The following is a 19,440-nucleotide window of genomic DNA, read 5'->3' as shown; positions in this document are numbered from 1 at the left end:
CATAACTGATCCTTACTATTTTAGGATCCACATTAATGGCATAAGAGAGACAAAGACAGGAAAAAATTCCCTGTGTATTTCATTACTACTCATGAGCATATTCTCCAGACTTGGTAAGTGCCACAAACTATTCCTCATTAATAATTGCTACTGGAATGTGCTGGGCTTCAGAAATGACACTAAGATGACATGAGATGAGCATTTCAATGCAAAATAAAGGATAGTTCTTGGCATGGATGAAGATAATATTCTATGCTTGATTCCAGCAGTGGTTTGATACCTGCCATAAATGAATCAAAACCAAACTAAACCAAACCAACAATAAATAAGAAAACACACAACCCTAACCACACCAAAATAGCCTCCCATGGGTGGAAGGTCCATTTTTAGCTATCTCAGTGCAAGACAACTGATACCAACCTAATAGCACCAACCCGACCCCTTTTCTTTTCTACAGAATTTTCAAACTTCTCCTTTCCAATTCTTTCCTCTGAAAACTGCAAGCTTTAGCATCATTAATAAGGTATTTTAGTTCTGGCACATGGACAAGCCCTGAGAGCAAAAGGATTTATCCTGTTCAGTTAGAAGTTGACAGTAACCTTGAATTTGACTCATGTTATTTGCCTTCTTATCTACTCTCTTTCTCCTTTCCATCCTTTGAGACTCTTAATCTCTTTAGGAGACAGGATCATTTTACTTGTTTTCTAGACATACTCAGAAAAACCTTGTTGTGTAGTTTTAATCTACTCACTAAATGTATAGTCAACAGCAATCTTATTGTTGGCTTAATGTGATCCAAGGACTACTGAAAAAAGAAAAGCACTCAAATATATCATTCAGAGATATTATTCTATTTGCAAGCAGCAACTGAGCACATCATTCCAGGTGCAGAGCTTGCCAAAAGAAGTCCTACACAAGCAGGTTTCTTTGTTTTCACGCTATCTTGCGTTTACAGGACTGCTGACCCAAAATGCTGTGCACCAATGTTTTGTTCTAGCACATGTTACAGAAGCCAGCCAAATCGAAATTCTGATCAGTTTTGCTATTTTGAAATTGCTATCATCTTTGTCAGTATATTGGATAGGAAATTAACTCAGATAACTGCAGCTGGAACGGAGAAAAGAGAGATATGTAATCCAGTTGTCCAGGATGATGCACACAGTTGAAATGAAGGGTTAGACAATTTTTGCTCTGGAACAGAGCAGTTCACTCAAAAGTGGCAACAAAGATCAAAGTACCAGAGTGGAAACAGTTGGTTTGGGGTCTCTCCATTGAATGATTTGGTTGAGCTCCCAGTCCTCTTAAAAAAATAAAGGGAAAAAAAAAAAAAAAGAGCTGGGCCAGAACTCCCAAAGACGCATCTGGTTTCCTCCCACTAAAATTAAAACTAGATGCCACTTCAAAGCTTCTCTCATGCCCTTTCTTTGTAGCCTTTATTTATGTGTTCCTCAGTGCTAAGGCCTTCTCATTTGCTTATTCTCAATGTGGCCATCAAAGCAAAGGTTGAATACAAACAAAATCACAAACCAGGACACAACTCTGAAGAGGCCTCCACATCTTTAATTTAGAAACACTGTTCCTTTTGACAAATGAACACTGAAGAACACATTTCCGAAGAATACTACACCAAATATCTGCTTTCTAGCACTTACTCTATGTCTTATCTAAGATTTACAGACTGACAATCTAACCTCTATTATGGATACACACAAATATACTATATATCACAAATACACTCAGAGATATTTCTTCTGGGAAGCAGTTTTATGCATTTGTCATGACAAAATACTTTAAAAGATGGCAAATAAGGTAAGAAGACCAAGATTACCAGAGCAATAAATTCATTCTCTCTGCATTAATGCTGAATTTTTGCACTGATATTTAAAGGTGAGGTGGAAACAAATGTAAGACAAGCCTAGGCCAGTTTTGTTTGGCTTCTGTGAAGCCCTTCATTCTTCACCTGGGAGGGGGGTGGGGGGTGAATCAAATCAGCCATTTCTACCTTGTGTGCTTGCTTTCTAGCATAAGAATCTCTAATTTCTACTGGAAATAGATGCAGTAGCTTACAGTAACCTAACAAAGAGTTGTCTGAACTCGGAAAAAATTTAAGTAAATGTAGTCCCTACACAACTGTAGCAAGGATGTGGTCTGTGGCTATACTGACACTTCTATTTTACTAAATCTGTAATGTCTCATTTTACAGTAAACAGCAAATGCAAGCACTTTTTTGCCAGTGCTACCATACCCTAGAATTATGAGCCTTTTTTCAATTATGATTTTTAAACAACAAGTTTGGAAATGGGGCTGCATGACTCCACAGGGAAACATCTGAGTATGGTAACAACATCAGGGAGTCCCAGCAAAAGGGGGGGGGGGGGGGGGTAAAGAGACAGCCAGTCCCAAAGTGTTGACAGACCTGTAACACATCCCACACGCTGCTAAGAACAAAGTGCAGAATAACCCTTGGTGTGTGCACACGCTTGGGAAGGTGCAGACAAAATTCCACTCATTTTCCTGGCAGACAATGTAGCACCTCAACTGTAGTTACTGCTGCCACCATTTTCCTGGGCTACTCCGAGTTTATTTTTTCAGGCAACCTGCCAGTTCTGTAGACGTTTCCTCTTGAGCCCTTCTCAGTTACAGTTATAGCAGCTTTGGTATCCCTGCTGCTGCCGTAGTGAAAAGCATCTGGACATTTCTACACAACTGACTGTACTCCAGCTTTTCATTTATTACTGATTTTTATTTTCCAAAAGATTAAGCACTGCTGCCCCAAAATTATAAACCTTCTTCTCAATGGGACCTTCTAAACCCACATTCATATTCCAGTGAAAATCTTCATACGAAAACAGCTTTTTCTCACTTGAGCAGATATGATTAACATGCTCTCATGACACATTTCCAACGTAAAACTAAATTTATGTAAGCAAGAACAAATATTAAAAAAACTCTTTCAAAATGCTGGGATGAAATAGTTGCCAAAATAGCATGTACTCTGTTAGAGATTGAGAAGGTTTTAATAAAAGACTCTTCTTCCTAATCAAACACTCCATTGTCAGAAAAAGTTACTGTTTTCAGGCTTCCCAGAACTTTGTAGGAGGTATCTTTCATTCTGCAGGTAACATATCTGGGAATTTGTAAAATACTGAGACTCAGTAAGGGCCACAAAGCCATTGTTGTAATTTGTGAGATGTACCTGCCACGTGTCATCAATTTATGTAACATTTCACTACATTTTAAGCCCTGGGCACAGGATCTATCAGTACCTTGATAATAGCACTGCAGATGAAGAAAATTTTCAATTCTGTAAGTATTAATCTGTGCTAAAAATGACTAACACAGTTTGCTATCTGAGGTAAGTTTAGGAGAATAGTGAGGTACGTGTTAGAAGGCAGAACTGTCTCTAAGCCTCACACTTGAAATCCAAGGATCCTTCAATGGTTAACTACCTGTAGAACTTAGAAGAACTAGAGTAACATAACAATTCTGAAACCCCACAATGTGTTTTCTGAAGAGAAACACGATTTGGAGCAGCATGGCTATGCAGGTGGTTTGTGGACCAGAAGCACCACTGGATTCTCCAGTTTGGCTACTACTTGTCTCTTGTGGATGACAGGCCACTCATTATCATCTTTGAGAGGTCATAGAGAGGTGCCACCCTCCTCTGCTCAGCCCTGGTGAGGCCATGCCTGGAGTGCTGTGTCCAGTTCTGGGCTCCTTGGGACAAAAGAGACATGGAGCTCCTGGAGTGGATCCACCGAGGGCTACGGAGATGGTGAGGGGACTGGAGCATCCCTCTTAGGAGGAAAGGCTGAGGGAGCTGGGGCTGTTCAGCCCTGAGAAGAGACAGCTGAGAGGGGACGTCATCCCTGTCTGTGCCTGCCTGCAGGGAGGACTCAGAGCATGGACCGTGGGGCCCAGTAATGCTGGGACAAGAGGAACAGGCAGGAACTGATGCCCAGGAAGTTCCACCTAAACATGAGGCAGAACTTCTTCCCTGTGCAGTGACCCAGCACTGAACAGATTGTCCAGAGAGGCCATCTCCCTCACTGGAGATATTCCAGAACCATCTGGACACAATCCTGTGCCATGTGCTCTGGGATGACCTTGCCTGAGCAGGGAGGTAGGACCAGATGAGCCACTGCGGTGCCTTCCAACGTGACCCAGTCTGGCATTCTGTGAAGACTGACAGCAGATGTCTGATCAGCTAATGTTTTCCAAAAGCTCACTTCCCTGATGCAAGAGGGACACTGCAGCCTCTCCTGAAGAGGTAGAGAGGGTAGAAGTAGTTAAAACTAACTTGTAGAGAGGGAAACAAAAAGCCACATTCAATTAAAACAAAAAACCTCCCAAAAAACCCAAACAAACAAAAAACAAAACCAACCAACCAAAAAAAAAAACCACCAAAAAAACCAAACAAACCCAAACAAAAAAAAACAAACCACAAAAAAACTCAACCCCCCCCCCAAAAAAAGAACAAAGAAAAGCTGTCTTTGCTGCTGGATTAGACCACTTAGATTAGCACACTAATAAACTGGGGCATTTCATTAATATGAGGAAATTAGAAACCACTAATTAGTATTTTCTTACTCATACAATATTAGAGATTTTCAGAACCAGAAATAAACCTGACTTGAATTTACAAGGGACAAATGAACATTGATTGCATGAGCACAACTGTACAACACTACCAGCAGAAATTCATCACACCAAGTAAGTTAGGTAATTCAGTTGTCTTAGTCACCCCCTCAACAACTACAAGCATCAAATTCAGTAAAAACTTTTAGAAAATGCTTTTATAGCTACATACCAACTGTTACTGTTTTCAAAGCTCACTAGACAGAAAATTATCTCCACCACATACCACTAAGCTCAGTTATGCAAGCCTTGGCCTTCCTTATTTATTAGAAGCCTAAGTGAAATGTGCTCTTGAGCAAGCATTAGAAAGAGAAGTAGAAATTCAAAAGGCAATTCTGACTCATGCCTCCATTTCACTGTATGAAATTTAGAGATATTTTACCAGAGAAAGCTACTTTAATAGCAATTCCTCTTAGCAATTTTAACTCATTTTTCAATAATTATATTTTGAAAAAAAAAAAAAGCTAAAGATACTTATAAGAAAAGTGAATGTAGACAATTTAAGCCGTTTAATACCTACAGATGCACACATATGCATATTAAAATATGTTAATGTGAGGCCTATGCAAAAAGGCCAGTCTTGCTGTCAAAAGTACTCCCAGCTGAGGTCTGATTTGGGTCAGACTTCTCTGCAAGCTCGCTTGGTACCAGGAACTCAAGATGCCTCCAGTTAGTGTACCCTGTGAAAAGCTGCTCTGCCATGTCTCCATTTCCACTGGGCTTGAGGAACCTGCACCACTGTCACTCTTCTACTCCTCTCCAGCACTCACAACCTCGACTGTCCTGTCACTCAACCCAGCCCCTTCTCCACTCAAGGTTCAAAAGGGAGCTCAGTGGATTTGGCAATCAGAGGACACAGAAAAACCAAGATAAGCTTTCATTTGGAAACAGTTGTGCATTTGTTCAACAAACTCCTCCTCTAGAACTGCAAAAAAGTAAAGCTCCTGAATTTATTGAGGTACAAATCCAATGGATATATAAAAACAGAAAAATATGTATAATTTCAGTGAATTACTACCTCAAACAAAGCAGCAGAATTTCAACAGGCATTTGGTAAAACCACAGTGTTGCTCTACAAATCTCGCTAAGCACATTGGGATCAAGAAGACCAATATTCATTAACAGAAGTAGTTAAATACCTTATTTATCTTTTCTACCTTTGGTGACATTTCTATCTTTCTCTTAACTCATCTACTATTACTTATCATTATTCATGTTTCTTTGCTTTTTGGGTTTTTTTGTGTGAATGGTGGGTTGCTTTGGGTTATTTTTGCGTTTGGTGTTTTCTTAAGATTGTGTAAATCACATTAAATCCCTTAAACATCTTAGACAAGGTTATACAGAAATGTAACAACATTACACTGTCTCCAGACAGCTCCACAACTTTCATTTCTTGATCAGTTCAAATATGTGGGAATTGGCATCGTCACCACACAGTCACACCTCTGGTAAACAGCCATATTTATTAAATAATAACATATTTCTATTAGCAACTCAGTAGAAGTTTTAAAAGAAAACCATGCTTATCAAGCACTTACAACAGAATATATTGGGTCATAACTAGACCCTTCCTAAGTCTGCTGAGCAAGAAAAATGGTCTGGCAAACTTCTGGTAAGTCACTGTCATCTGGGAAATGATTAGAAATCTTTCTTTTAGCAATCTGACAGAAGAAAGCAGCTGAAATGTTGGTGCACCCCCCGTATATCAGCTGTAATTGTGGTACGCATTCAGACACAGCCCGTATTTCAAGCTGTCTCTCCCAACAGATCCTATTTTTCAAGAAATAAGCACCGAGACAGAAATTTATAAAAAATAATTATTTTATAAATGAACAGTCATGACTAAAGCTTTAATCACTGGCCTTCTTAAAGCCATTGTGAGGATTTAATTGAATAATCTTGGTGGTCCACTGACAGAGCATATGCAAATATGTGCAGCAGACCCCAGAGGATAATTAATTGAAGCTTACACCATGTGTGGGCCTGCATTCATCTCAGACAAAAGAGTACAAACTCTATTAAAAATATTCATTGCCTGTGACATAAAGTTCAAGCACAGAGACGCACGGGGGTATCAAGTGTGGCACTGAACTGGAACACTGAACATGTCACTTGTCATCTCCAAGGTCCGAGGGCGCAGCTGAGCCTCACTCAGCTCTCCTTTCTTTCAGCTGATTTGGGTGCAGCCTCAGGAGCTGATCATTTCAGAAAAATTGTAATATTATTGCCTTAGAAGAATAGCAGTAAGTTGTTCTACAAGTCTCCAGAAGATTAAAACATCAGCAGCAAATAAAATTGGTTTGGGATTTGTCTGACATCACAAGTAGATCAGAAATTATCTCAGGATTTTCTCTGAACTCTCACATCCTTTAAAAGAGACCCTACGCCATTTCTTGAAACATCCATACCTAATGTTCATTTGCTCCTATTTCAGACTAAAGATCCTGGTGCAGATATAATGTATTTTAATTTAGAGGTGAGAACGCCAATCAGGCTTGTGGGGAAACCTCGAGAACTGATCTAACTGCAAAGAGGCCACATTTCTCCTCTTTTATTTAATTTTAAATCCATCACTGCCTATTATTCACCTTGTTAACTTCAAGTATTTATAACAAGTAGGCGGGCCTCAACGCTTCAGCAAATACTGCTTTTCAGGAAAAGCATCATTACACTGTCCACAGAAGAATACCAAAGAGCAGCACACTTTGACGTGCTGCTCTCACAACTTCATCTTAAACATCGACACAAGTCCTCATCAGGCAGAGAATGTCAGCCCAGATGGAGCCACCTTCTGATCTACAGCGATGGCTCACTGCTGCTGTGGCTGTCAGAGTTCAGTGACTGTCTGCACTAATTGTTGGTGCTAATACCTGTCAGCAATTAGCAAAACCAGCCCTTTGCAGCACTGAATTCCACGCTGCGTAATGCTATTAATCTACAGCATCAACTCCTTGCTTTGATGAGTCTGATCAAAGAGCAATGGAAACCCACAGTTTTACGACACAGAAACAGGCAGAGCCAAATTACATCCAAAACTGGAGACTGGTGCCCTCCCTCTGTCACCAGGCCCAAAATGGATCAGTGGGAGCATTTATCCAATACTATCCCATGCTGCATCCAAAGCAGCAGGTTGAGGGAGGTGATTCTGCCCCTCTACTCTGCTCTGCCACCAAGTCCATCAGAGGGATGGAGCACCTCTCCTATGAGGAAAGGCTGGGAGAATTGGGATTGTTCAGCCTGGAAAAGAGAAGGCATTGGGTGACCCAACTGTGGCCTTCCAGTGCCTGAAGGGAACCTACAAGGGAGAGGGAGAGAGACTATTTCCAAGGGCCTGGAGTGATGAGACAAGGGGGAATGGCCTCATACCGAGAGAGAGTAGGTTTAGATTGGATATTAGGAAGAAATTCTTCCCTGTGAGGGTGGTGAGGCCCTGGCAGAGTTGCCCAGAGAAGCTGTGGCTGCCCCATTCAAGGCCAGATCAGATGAGACTTTGAGGAACCTGGTCTAATGGAAGGTGTCCCTGCCCATGGCAGGGGGCTGGAATTAGATGATCTTTAAGCACCTTCCAACCCAAACCATTCTGTGATTTTACAATTCTACAGTCTAGATGCTCGAGAAGAAAATGTCCAAGGTTAGGCAGAAGTCAGATTCATACCAAAAAATGCAAAAAACCCCAACCCAAATAACAAACTCTCTTTCAAATACAATTTTAGTTTGCTTTCTCTTGATCTGTTATTATATGCATTATCAGAACTGGCAGGATCCTCTTTCTGTTAGTTCAGAATACACAGAAAAAAAGTTAGTTACATTATAGCATTGTTAATCAAATGTTGCTAAGACTTAAGATTCCCAGCTGTGCAGAATTCTTTCACATCACTCAAACATCTTCTCCCAAAGTTATCACAAAAATGCCAACTTAGAAAAAAAAAAAATTAGGAAAAGCAGTTCAAAGGATGCTCCCATATAAAAAATATCCACAATTAAAGTTATTATGAGAAAATTCATTGATTTTTAGAACCAGTCTACCCAACAAATAGCAAAAAAAGCAGGTCAACCTGAATACATTAAAAGATTAAATCCTATTTCCTTAACGAATGTTTTGCTTTTTCCAATCTCAATGCCAAGTTTCTTATAAAATAGATGAAAACCACAATTAAGACAGACGGTTGAAGAGGCAGCAACACCAATACTCACTATCAGGTAAGGAAGCAGAGCAGATGAGTAACACTTTCTCTCTAATTAAAGTAATTTGGCCTTTTTAAATGAAGAAAAAAAGAATCTGTACAATGGGTAAACACAAATGAATTATTTAAAGTGTTACTGTTAGTATACCACACTAAAAAAACCCATTTCAAAAGGTGACTTGGCTAAAATAAGTACCACAAGAACAACAGCATTTAGGTAGCAGGATATATCATTATTCAATCTACCAGATGAAATTTTAGAACCCCATCTGATCAAGAGTTTACATCTGCCACCCACTGCTTATATGCAGACTGTCAATCACTTTGATGCCTGTTGATCTCATACAACCAAACCGTTGGCTCTAGAAGTTTAGATACTTCCATTTGACAAAAGTATTTCTTGGCTGCCTCCCCTTGTATTTTCACATCTTCGATTTCAACACCTACACAGATTGATCTGCATTATCCTTTTACTTCATAAATGCAAAGGAACAACTACAGTTTATTTACAAAGTAAACTGTCAGCACATTTGACAGCTCCGCAGGAAACATACCCAGCAAAAAGACATTACAATTCAGCAGTCCCCTAGTTTTACATCCTGACTCTCACAACTGTATCCTTATCTCACAGTACAATGGAAATAACAATTAATATTTATTAAAGACTTTTGCTGACCCAGCAACACACACTGCTTCAGCAAATGGCACACCAGGTTGTTCCTTCCAAGGTTAAACTGCAGCAGTAGGGAAAACTACAGGACAAGACCTCTTGAACAGACACGATGCCTCCAATGACCTTGCCAGCATTTTCTTCCATTAAATTCATACCTCAGTGAGAGCCAGAATCTGGGAGCTGTTTTTCTTTCTCAGGTGATTTTTCAAGCTCAGGGTACAGTACAGTGACATGGAACTGGCTTTTCTGGCAACAGCTCACTATTGTGTTAAGAACATCTTCAGCCTCAAGCAGGCAAAAGTGATGATTTTAATGTGAGAGCAGCTCATCTGCACCACAGATTTCTAAGACTGCATCTTTATGGTAATGAAAAATATCCTGGCGAAGAAGACTCAGTTCATTGACAAACACCTTACGCAAAGCAAAAATGTTTATTTCATTTGTGTCAGAGCATGGGGTCAGTGACAGAAAACCATTGGGATGGCAGACATCACACTCAACGTCAGTCATTTCATGTGATTTTAAAATGGCAATGAAAATTCCAAAGAAAACCACCCTCTGTACTGGGTGGAAATGTAATTTTTTATCGACTTCTTTAGGAACTTGTTTAAGTTTTCCTTATGTTGAATCTGGCTTTGGAAACACTTTTAAAGGACTAGTAAAATCGTATCCAAAGAAGTCAAATTGACTGCTGTTTACCATATGGAGTATTACTCAATTCTCCTCTTAGCAGTAGAAAACATGAACATAAGGAAGAGATTTGCAAGGCAGGGAATGTTCATATGAAACCCAGAAGTGAAAACTCCTTCCCTCCTTTTTTTCTTTCTGGATTACGCATTGTATCAGGAAAGCAGATTTTAGGCTACATTTCAAGACTATAAAACAGAGGATTTGTAAAGAAATATGTTTTTACAGTATCTCTCACCTTATAGACTCTTTGCAAAATCAGCAACTTTAGAGATATTCCAGATCTATAAAGTAACTATGCTATGCAGAATTTTTACAGATCTCCAGCTACTCAATACAGTTCTACTTGTTATGTACCTTCTAACATTAAATTGTTTCTCAATGGTTTTCTTCTGGCATGCCAAATTTCCTTGCATTCTTTCTGGGTATCCAGCCTTTATGCGGGTGTACTCCCTTCCTAGATCCAAAGCGTGGCAAGTTTTGAGATGTGTTTATGGCCAGCAGGTTTGGAGTAGCACAGTACTTCAGAACTGGCACAAAGAGGAAAAAAAACCAACACCCCTGGTCATTCCTGTCTGAAAACACCAATATTTACTTGTTTGCTTGCTTTAAACCCAGATTGCTGGTGCTCACTGAAGTGCCAGGCACCATGTAGCTCATGGAACAGGAATCACAGATCATCTCTATCTCCGTATCAGCCTGTTTTTGTGCATCCTGCTCTGATGAAGGTGGCAGTGAAATCTCTAGAACAGGCTATTGGCTACAGCTGTATGGACAACAATGTCACTCTTTAATGGTGGACATCACAAGAAAAGTCACTTGAAGACACAGCCTTTGAAGCTATTTGTGAATATTATTCTCCTCCTATGCCATTTGAATCTCATAAAGCAATGAATTTCAACAACGGAAGGTTGGGGGGAAAAAGAAAAAAAAGACATCAGTTCACCAGCAACTTCTCATTCCACGTGAAGAATGGGGAGTAAAGTAAGTTTTGCATGTTGAAAACAAACTGTCACTTGAATAACTCCTCCATGGAGAACAAATTTAGGGAGTTTGACTGCACTGTTGCCTTGGGCTGGGAAGTTTCCCCATGCCTGTTGACTATATGGTGTGCTAACACTCAACACGCTCCTGATCCATGCCTGGCCTCAGGCAGGCACTCTGAGGATGCCCTGCCAATGACCAGTCAGCAAAAAACACTTGCCATGGTCTCCTCCCTCCTCATGCCCTTTTCCTGGAGATAATTAAGGCAAAAACCATCCAAACCAAACAATTCAGCCTACTTTACGCATTTTAAAGGAACAGAAAATGCACAAGCCAAAATACATATTGGTCGAACAACTCCAGATAAAATTTATTTTCACTTTTACTTGGAGAGTTCCAACCCTGAAATGACTGGCACTGCCCCATAACTAAAGTTTTTAATGATTTAATGCCAAGCTAAAAGCTTGGTTTCATAGTACGTATGTTATAAAAGCAAACATGGTCTCCACAAAATAAGCATCTTCAGTGTTTTGCAAAAAAGAACATTCTAGAAAATGATAACAAATCAATGTATGAGGCAAATGAAAAAAAAAGTGAAGTTCAAGCAATAAATTCATCAGCTTCCCCAAAAGCAAGTGTGAACAAGCAATAGTGCCTTGCCATGAATGTTGTTCATATTTCTCCTCATTAGGCAGAAGGTATTTTGAGGTAAAGAATTTGTTCCGTGATCATCGCTCTACTTCACTGCTCAGAAATTTGAAATCAGAAATTTGTCCTTTCATCTCTCCACCTCCCAAAATAAACCCCCCACTTAAAGCTTCTGAAAATTACTGTCTGCGTGACAGCTTTCACTTGTTTACTGCAAAATATTTGTTTCTATGGCTAGATAAGTGAAACTGCAGATCACACTGAATGTTCACAGCTGGAGTTCCAGCAGGGATCGTATTATTTAGATAAAATAGGAGTTTCAATACCAGAAGAACCACATGTAACCCCCTTTTCCCAGTAAAACAGGCAGACTGATACACCTGGCTCAGTTTAGAAGCAAAGCCAGAAGTTTCTTTCAGTCACATAGTTCAGTGACATATAGCTTTAAATACATCAATATACTCCTCTTCTAGCTTGTATTAGGTAGCCACACATTTAAATGAAGATATACCTTAAGGTTTAAAAAGTCTGCTTATATTTAAACTGTATCCTTTTCTCCTTTAAAAAAAAAAAACAAAAACAACCAACCTAATCTGGAAAGAAAACGGGGAACTCATGAGCTAGAATGTAACTCCTGTAGGTTGGAAAAAGTAATTGGAAAATTCCAGCCATCACTACTCTAACTATGGCTCCATTCCGTTAACCAGCAAACCCAAAAAGTTTCGTATTAGCAACCATGATCAAGCTAACACATGCAGTAAGCATTTCTAGGCCTATACTTAAGAAAGGCCTCCCATTCCACTCCCTTTTCTTTTCTGGAAAGAATTTAAGCACATTATTATGTGCTTAACTGACTAACTTAGAAGTATAGCTGCATGGGGTTTTTTGCTAAAGAAAAGCAGGGAATCAGAAGTTTATGCACAATCCTAAATTCCTGTCAACAGAACAGCAAAATAGTTATTTCTGCCATTCAATCTATACAATTCCAAACCTAAAATGTTACCAGCACCTCATTTTTGTGCATAGCCTCTGTATTCATTTCCATCTAATAGTACATTCAATAGGGTTTATGCATATCAAAAAGCACAGCACACTTTAAACAACTTTGAAGACAGTTTGATATAACTGCCTATAAAACCCTATTTTGGCTAAGCTCAAGCCACACTAAAAAAACCCCAACAAAACAAACCAGTGATAAAACTCGCAATAAAATTTAACTTATCAAGCTTTAAGAATAAAAAAAAGGCCCCAAGTACGTAAGATAAACATCTCACTTAAATGAAACATTAAAATTTATCTAAATTCAACATTAGAATTTATTTGGAAACTATAATGACACAGAAAATAGTTCTTCTATTCATGACAACAGAATTTAAAAAGCACACAGCTCATTGCTTTTAGTTCTGGGTTGGGAGCCAAACCACCTACATGAAGAGTCAGAGCTACAAAGGAACTTCAATGCTAACAGTCATCTTCCAAACCACGTAAATCATAAATATTACATCAATTCTGCATCTACAATTTATCAATGCTGCATCACAAAAATTGCCAGCTGATGCATTAATGAAATTACCCTAAACACAGGTCTCTGAAAGCTGATGTATTACATCCACGTAGCCACCCACAGCTCTGATTCAGACCATCCAAATTCAGTCTGGAATTATTTCCTGATGAAAATCAATACCTAACTTTTGCTGAGATGAGTTGCACTATTCCCCAGAATCTTCAAACAGATGAATAAGACATTTTTGCCTGTATTCATCCATCAAGACTTGTCATCCTTAAAAGAACACCAAAAGAAACCAAAACCAAAGTGACACAGCAAAACCCTGGGCTTCCCTTGCTAAGTACCTCTGTGTAGATATGTGTGCTGTAATTTTCTAGCTATAAAAAATATAAACCTTTTCAAAATTGGAATCTGACAAGATTTCCAAATGCCACAGGACTGCAGCAGTTTTACAATGAGACTTTTAACTGCCAGGGAGGAGAAAAGAAGACAAGTATTTTATATTTCTCCTATGACGAGAAAACAGCTACCATGAAGTGGAAACTGAAGTATTTTTCAGTTATTTAAATCCTAAGCTACAGCCAGATACAGTTTTGTGGGTTGGTTGGTGTTTTTTTCTGAAATAATTTTTATGCTGACAGATTTTGCAGCTCAATATATGACATTCATACAGAAACAGACATCCAGCTTTGCAGGTGATATCCACACAGATACATACACTGACTGGAAATGTACCTGGTTTTCCATTTTGTGCCCTGAACAAGCATCTAAAATCCCTCAAATTACATCTGAAACCTGGCATTCAGTAACACTGCCATATGAGCTGTGTGTTAAAATCAGGTACCTTACAAGTGTCTATTTGGAAAGTTTTTCCCATTCAGCATTGCAAGCTAATTTAAAAAAGCTCAAATTCCTGCTACATTCAATCTCCAAGGCGTGATTTAGCAGGCAAGCATGTCTAAATAAAAATCTTGGAAGTTAGACACAGTTACAGTAAGTAATAAACACAACTACTACCTGCAATTAGGTTTCTACTTAAAATCTTAACTTAAATGCTAAAAAATTGTATTCTGCTTTGCATATATTGCGAGTTATTGAATGCTGCATTAAAAAAATCTGAAAAAAGCATTTTTCCAAAGAGGGAGGAAATGCTTTATGTCTTAAGAAAAGCAGTTGTTAAAATGCGTAAGAATTACTCACCAGTCTCCAGAGACATTAATTCTTTACCACAAGCCTGACACACAGACAACAAAACACATGTAAGGATGTGAGGGACGACCCTTTTCCCTTGGAAGCTGTTTCCCAATGAGTACTGCACAACCCTGACCCAGAGGAAAAGCAACTTAGCTGTCAGGATTGCTAGACTCTGAGAAAGCTGATACCAGAGTGATGTCATTTATTCCTGAAATGTTACTGCAGCTCCAAACTATTGACTCTCTCCTACCAATAAAATCTCATCCTCCAGATGATGGAAAACAAAACGTTTAACAACAGGATTAAGTTTCAACAGGAGCTAATAGTACAGATTTTAACGTTCTATCTTGAGGTTAGACAAACTATTACAGTCAGAAAAAGTGAAAAAAAAAAAAACCAAAACCACCACCAACAAAAAAAGCCTCAGATGTTATCTAAATATGCTCCTCTAACTATCTCCAATCTGCAAAGATTTGCTTTCTGGCAGCAGTAGTCAGAAAACACTTCGAGAGGTGAAGAGGAAGAGCAAAGACTGGCACTACAGCATTGGGCATCTGGCTACCAAGCTCCAGCTAATTCAGCTGAGAAGTTCTTGGCCTGGCAGGGTGGCCTTCAGCCAGGTCACCTTTCTCCCTTTTTCAAATTCTTTCTGCCCCAAGATTTGCCCCACAATGTAAGCTCAATCCTCAGGAAGTACTTGTACAATTCCATTGTGAAACATTTCTTTTGGATGAAAAGGAAAAAATAATAATGAGCAAAATCACAAGCCTTATGTGCTAAAATCAGGAACTTTTAATACTGAAATAGATGCAGCCAAACTGCTAATGCAGGATGTGAAGCTATAAACACTGCAAAGAAAGGAAAGAAATGATCACAACAGGCACTGCAGGAAATTTCTCTACAGGAAAGAAAAACCAGGGACTAATATTCTACTTTAAAAATATAAAGCAAGAAGGAGATGAAGAACATGAATAAATTACGTGGTACATAAAATTCACTTTAGCAAGAGTAAAAAGCAGAGTTGCAGGGATGGCTGGGGTCTTCTACAAATCCCAAATTTTAGACTAGAGCACAGAAATCTTTCATACTAAAATCCTGAACATCAAAGATCATCTTCATGAATATTTTCAAATCAGCGTCACACACATCTTTAAATATGACAGCCCACAGATTTCCAACAGTCCTGAGCCAACACCATGCTAATTTAGAGCTGGTTAGTAATCAACGGGGGCACTGAGTGGGCAAGCACCGCCTTCAGTCAACTACACTGAGGGCAGTGCAAGCCCTTCTGCACAGAGCAGGCCTGGATTTTTATACATTTATTAGTAAAAATATGTGCACTACAAAGAGACAAATCTTGCAGAAAAAGGATGCAAATTCACAAGATAAATCACTACTTTTTAAAAAATGATCCCACATGTGCAAGATGAGAAATTCTAAGGAATGCATAAAGTAACAAACTAGAGGGAACACAAAAGCCTTCAAAGTAAAGAAATGGCAACTCAAGTTAAAACATCAAAAACATTCTTCTGATAGGAAAGAATAAGGCCTGGGAAAATACCCCAAAAGTGGCACACAGTCAGAAAAGGCTTAAAATGGGGATCAAAACCAGAGTTATCCTTCCTCAGTTTTCAGTGTGAACAGCATCAAAACCAGAAGCTGGGCGGCAGAATGAACTACAAATAAATGCACGGTACAAGCTGCCATGGGGGCTAGGAAGAAACTGGTTAAAGAGAAGCAGCCAAGTGCAAGGCCAGGACTTAACTGGTGCACAGGACACTCCTGCCAGAATCCTGTTCAGAGGTAATGGGTGAGATCATCAAACTCTTCTGTGTCAGAAAGAGGCTGGCTTCAAAATCCAGAAGTGCTAAACCCTGAAGGCAAGTGACCTATTTTCAAACAATTTCACCTGTCACACTTAGAATAGCAAAAATCTGGAGTGCAAAACCTGTGAAATGCTGTTTCCAAAAAAGTATGGAATATGAGACTTGAGCCAAATACTAACAATGTAGAAATGAGTTGGAAAATTGAGGAGCTTTACCATCAGTCATGGGTTAAGTAATCAATATTAGAGACTGTGCCTCCTTTTCTTGCTCGGCACATTAAATTTACAGAACTGATCCACTGCTTGAAATGAAGTTAGCAATCTTTTCCTCCTTTTTTTGATAGCATATGATAAGTTTTATAGAAGTAATTAATCTCTTGTTAGCTCTGTGGCATTAAAGCCTCTCTTTGTAAGAGATGTGCTATTTCCAGAAGAATCTAAATTTCATTAATAGCCTCCAGCCCTGAGTTCAGTGTTAAGATCTGATGAAGCATTAGCACGTGATGTTGCAAGACAAAGACCAAAGCAGCTGGAAGAGGGAAGAACCACCAGTTCTGAGACACGGTAGCTTACCAGAATGTAAAGGCTGATTTTGAAAATCTTAATATTTAATTACACCAACTTCCTGTTTTTATCCAGTTTTCAATTTCATTTAAAAAATAGTTATTTCATAGGAAAAATGACCATTTCTGAAGGCCTTCAAACGGAGATTGCAGTCAGTGCTGAAGCATCATCATTTTAAACGAAGAGCTTAACTTCATGAAAATATAAGATAGCTAAGACTAATCCTAACAGTCTAAATCAGAGTAGGACAACAGGACACAATTCATCACTGTTGAATGAGAGTCATGCACTGTTTCACTTAACGTAATTTGCTATTTTTCAGAAGAAAATTTTTTTTTTTTTCAGCCAAACCAATACAAAGACAAAACAACATAATTGGGCTGAAGGAGCAGGGGAAAATGAAATTGCTCTGGGCACATGTACAGATGACCACATGGCAATCTTACCTATATTTTCCACAGAATGTAGGGGTTTATGTTCACGTCTAAGTTACTAAGGTCTTTACCAAGTTATTTTACTCAGGTCTTTAGACATCTGGTTTAGGAACGTGCTTCTGATTAGTTCAACAGGCTGCCTTATGGACAGTCAGTGTAAGCGCTGTAATATACAAAAACCTTAGGTCAAAAAGATGTCACATAGGAATGAGGCTCATACAAAAATGTCAGATGAACAAGACTCTTGGTGGTCATCAAGTTCAACCCCATGCTCAGAGATAAATCCAATGCCAGATTAGATTGCAAAGGCCCTTCAAAAATCTTCAAGAAAGACATGGAATCATTCTGTGCTCAAGAGGCTTGGGGTTTTACTAATACTATTTTAATCTGTTAGAATGTACTTTATTGCAATTTATGACCACTGCCCTTTTTACAGTTCTGAAGAGTCTGTCTCATTTATAAAGCCCATGTAGTTAATGAAAGGCTGCAGTTAAGTCCCTGCTTTTGTCTTCTCTTCAGGCTAAACACATGAATCCCCTTCAGCCTCTTCTAGCACATCATATATCCTGGCCCTGTAGCCTGCTAGTGCTGGACTCATGTTTGTCTCCCTCTCTCTCTCACACTGATATGACCGAGACTAGACAGATTATTCCAGGGGTATTCCAAAGCAACAAACTGATGGGAATAATCACCATTCTCCCCACGGCAGCTCGACAGTTAACCTTCATCCCCATTCCAGCACGACATCCGGCTCCTTTCCCACCAGGACCCCCAGGCCATTTTCCAGGATGCTGCTCCTCCACCTGCACGCTCGCCTTTGCTGAACTCCAGCATGTTCCACTCTGCCCACGCCCCCAGTTTGCCAAGGTCCCTGGGGGTGACTGACCTGCCCTCTGGCACTCTGATCCCTCCTCCCAAGGGTGCTGTTATCCAGGAACTTGCTGATGGTGCATTTCTCTTGATTCGCTGATCAGTGTTAAAATAGTTTCACCCCAGCAGCAACTCCAGGAAAGACTCCTTGTAAACAGCCACTGATTTGAAACTTCAGACTATCGACTGCTTAAGCCTTATGGTGCAATCAATTCTTCACCATTCATCCAATCCATACCCCACACTTAAGATACAAAGGTACCACATGAAGATAGCATCAGAAGCCTTGCTGAATGTAAGTGGTTTCCACTGTTTCCCCCCTCAGTTGCAGAGGCAGTCATTGTAGGAGGTAACCAGGTTGGTCAGGCAAGATTTTTCCTTGGTACACCCATGTTGGCTGTTTCCAGTTACCTTCCAGTCCTTCACATGCCTAGAAATAGTTTATATAAGAATTTGCTCTTCAGTATTCTCAGGGAAAGAGGTGAAGCTGGCCAGTGTTAGTTCCCTGGATTCTCTTTCTTGCCTTTTTTTTTTCTTTGAACACAGTAATGTTTGTCTTTTTCCAGTCATCAGGGTTATCCATGTTGATAGAAATTACTCTCATGGTGACATCTGTCAGCTCACTCAGCACCCTCAGCTGTTTATGTTCCTAGAATAAGAATCCATAGCTCTCTCAAGCATCAGTCAAAAAATAATTTATAAGTGAATGTCATATTAAAATAAAAAACAACAAAAAGCAACCTAGGAGGGGTAAGGGTCTCAAGGCAGCTTTTATCTGTCAAAACAAAAGAACAGGAGGTGGAACAACAAATGACCCCATAGGAAACTGTCTTGGGGTGACTTGATGTTGTATTCCCTATCGCTGCACAATGCCCAGAAATTAGTATATACACCTTTCTATGCTTTTAAACTGAGCCTGAGTGGAGAGAGAAGAAAAAAAGCCCTCAAGGACGCAGAGATAACACACTCTCGTTCTTGGCATTTTTTTTTGTGGGGGGGGGGGCTTCTGTGTTCTGCTGCGGTGGGAGAGGAGCGGAGAAAGCACCCTGATGGCTTGTTGAGCAGTTTTTTGGTTTCTTTCCTCCAGAGAGTTGAACTTTGGTTTTCCTGGAATTTCGGATTTTTATCCCTTTTTCTGCTGGACTGCTTCAATAGCAGAACACATCGGGAGGACTTTCCACCAAGCACAGAGGGCCTGGCCCTGGGCCAAGTCCCAGCTCCGAGGAGGAGGG

General features: G+C 39.6%; 1 protein-coding gene across 21 annotated transcripts in view; it reads right to left on the bottom strand.

Moving 5' to 3' along the window:
• PLEKHA5 (pleckstrin homology domain containing A5) overlaps positions 1-19,440 on the bottom strand; it is a 162,373-nt gene that overhangs the window by 72,035 nt on the left and 70,898 nt on the right. Inside the window, exon 1 of one of the 21 annotated variants that reach the window (XM_048301921.1) lies at positions 14,522-14,626. The exons of the other annotated variants lie outside the window; for them this stretch is intronic. The gene's annotated coding sequence lies outside the window, so the exon portion shown is untranslated. Of the gene's footprint in view, positions 1-14,521; positions 14,627-19,440 lie in introns of those variants that run through there. 21 annotated transcript variants of the gene reach the window in all.

Source organism: Corvus hawaiiensis, chromosome 4 (genome assembly GCF_020740725.1).
Source record: "Corvus hawaiiensis isolate bCorHaw1 chromosome 4, bCorHaw1.pri.cur, whole genome shotgun sequence".
Lineage (NCBI taxonomy): Eukaryota > Metazoa > Chordata > Aves > Passeriformes > Corvidae > Corvus > Corvus hawaiiensis.
Note: the sequence above shows the minus strand (reverse complement) of the source record. Positions and strands in the feature narration are given on the sequence as shown.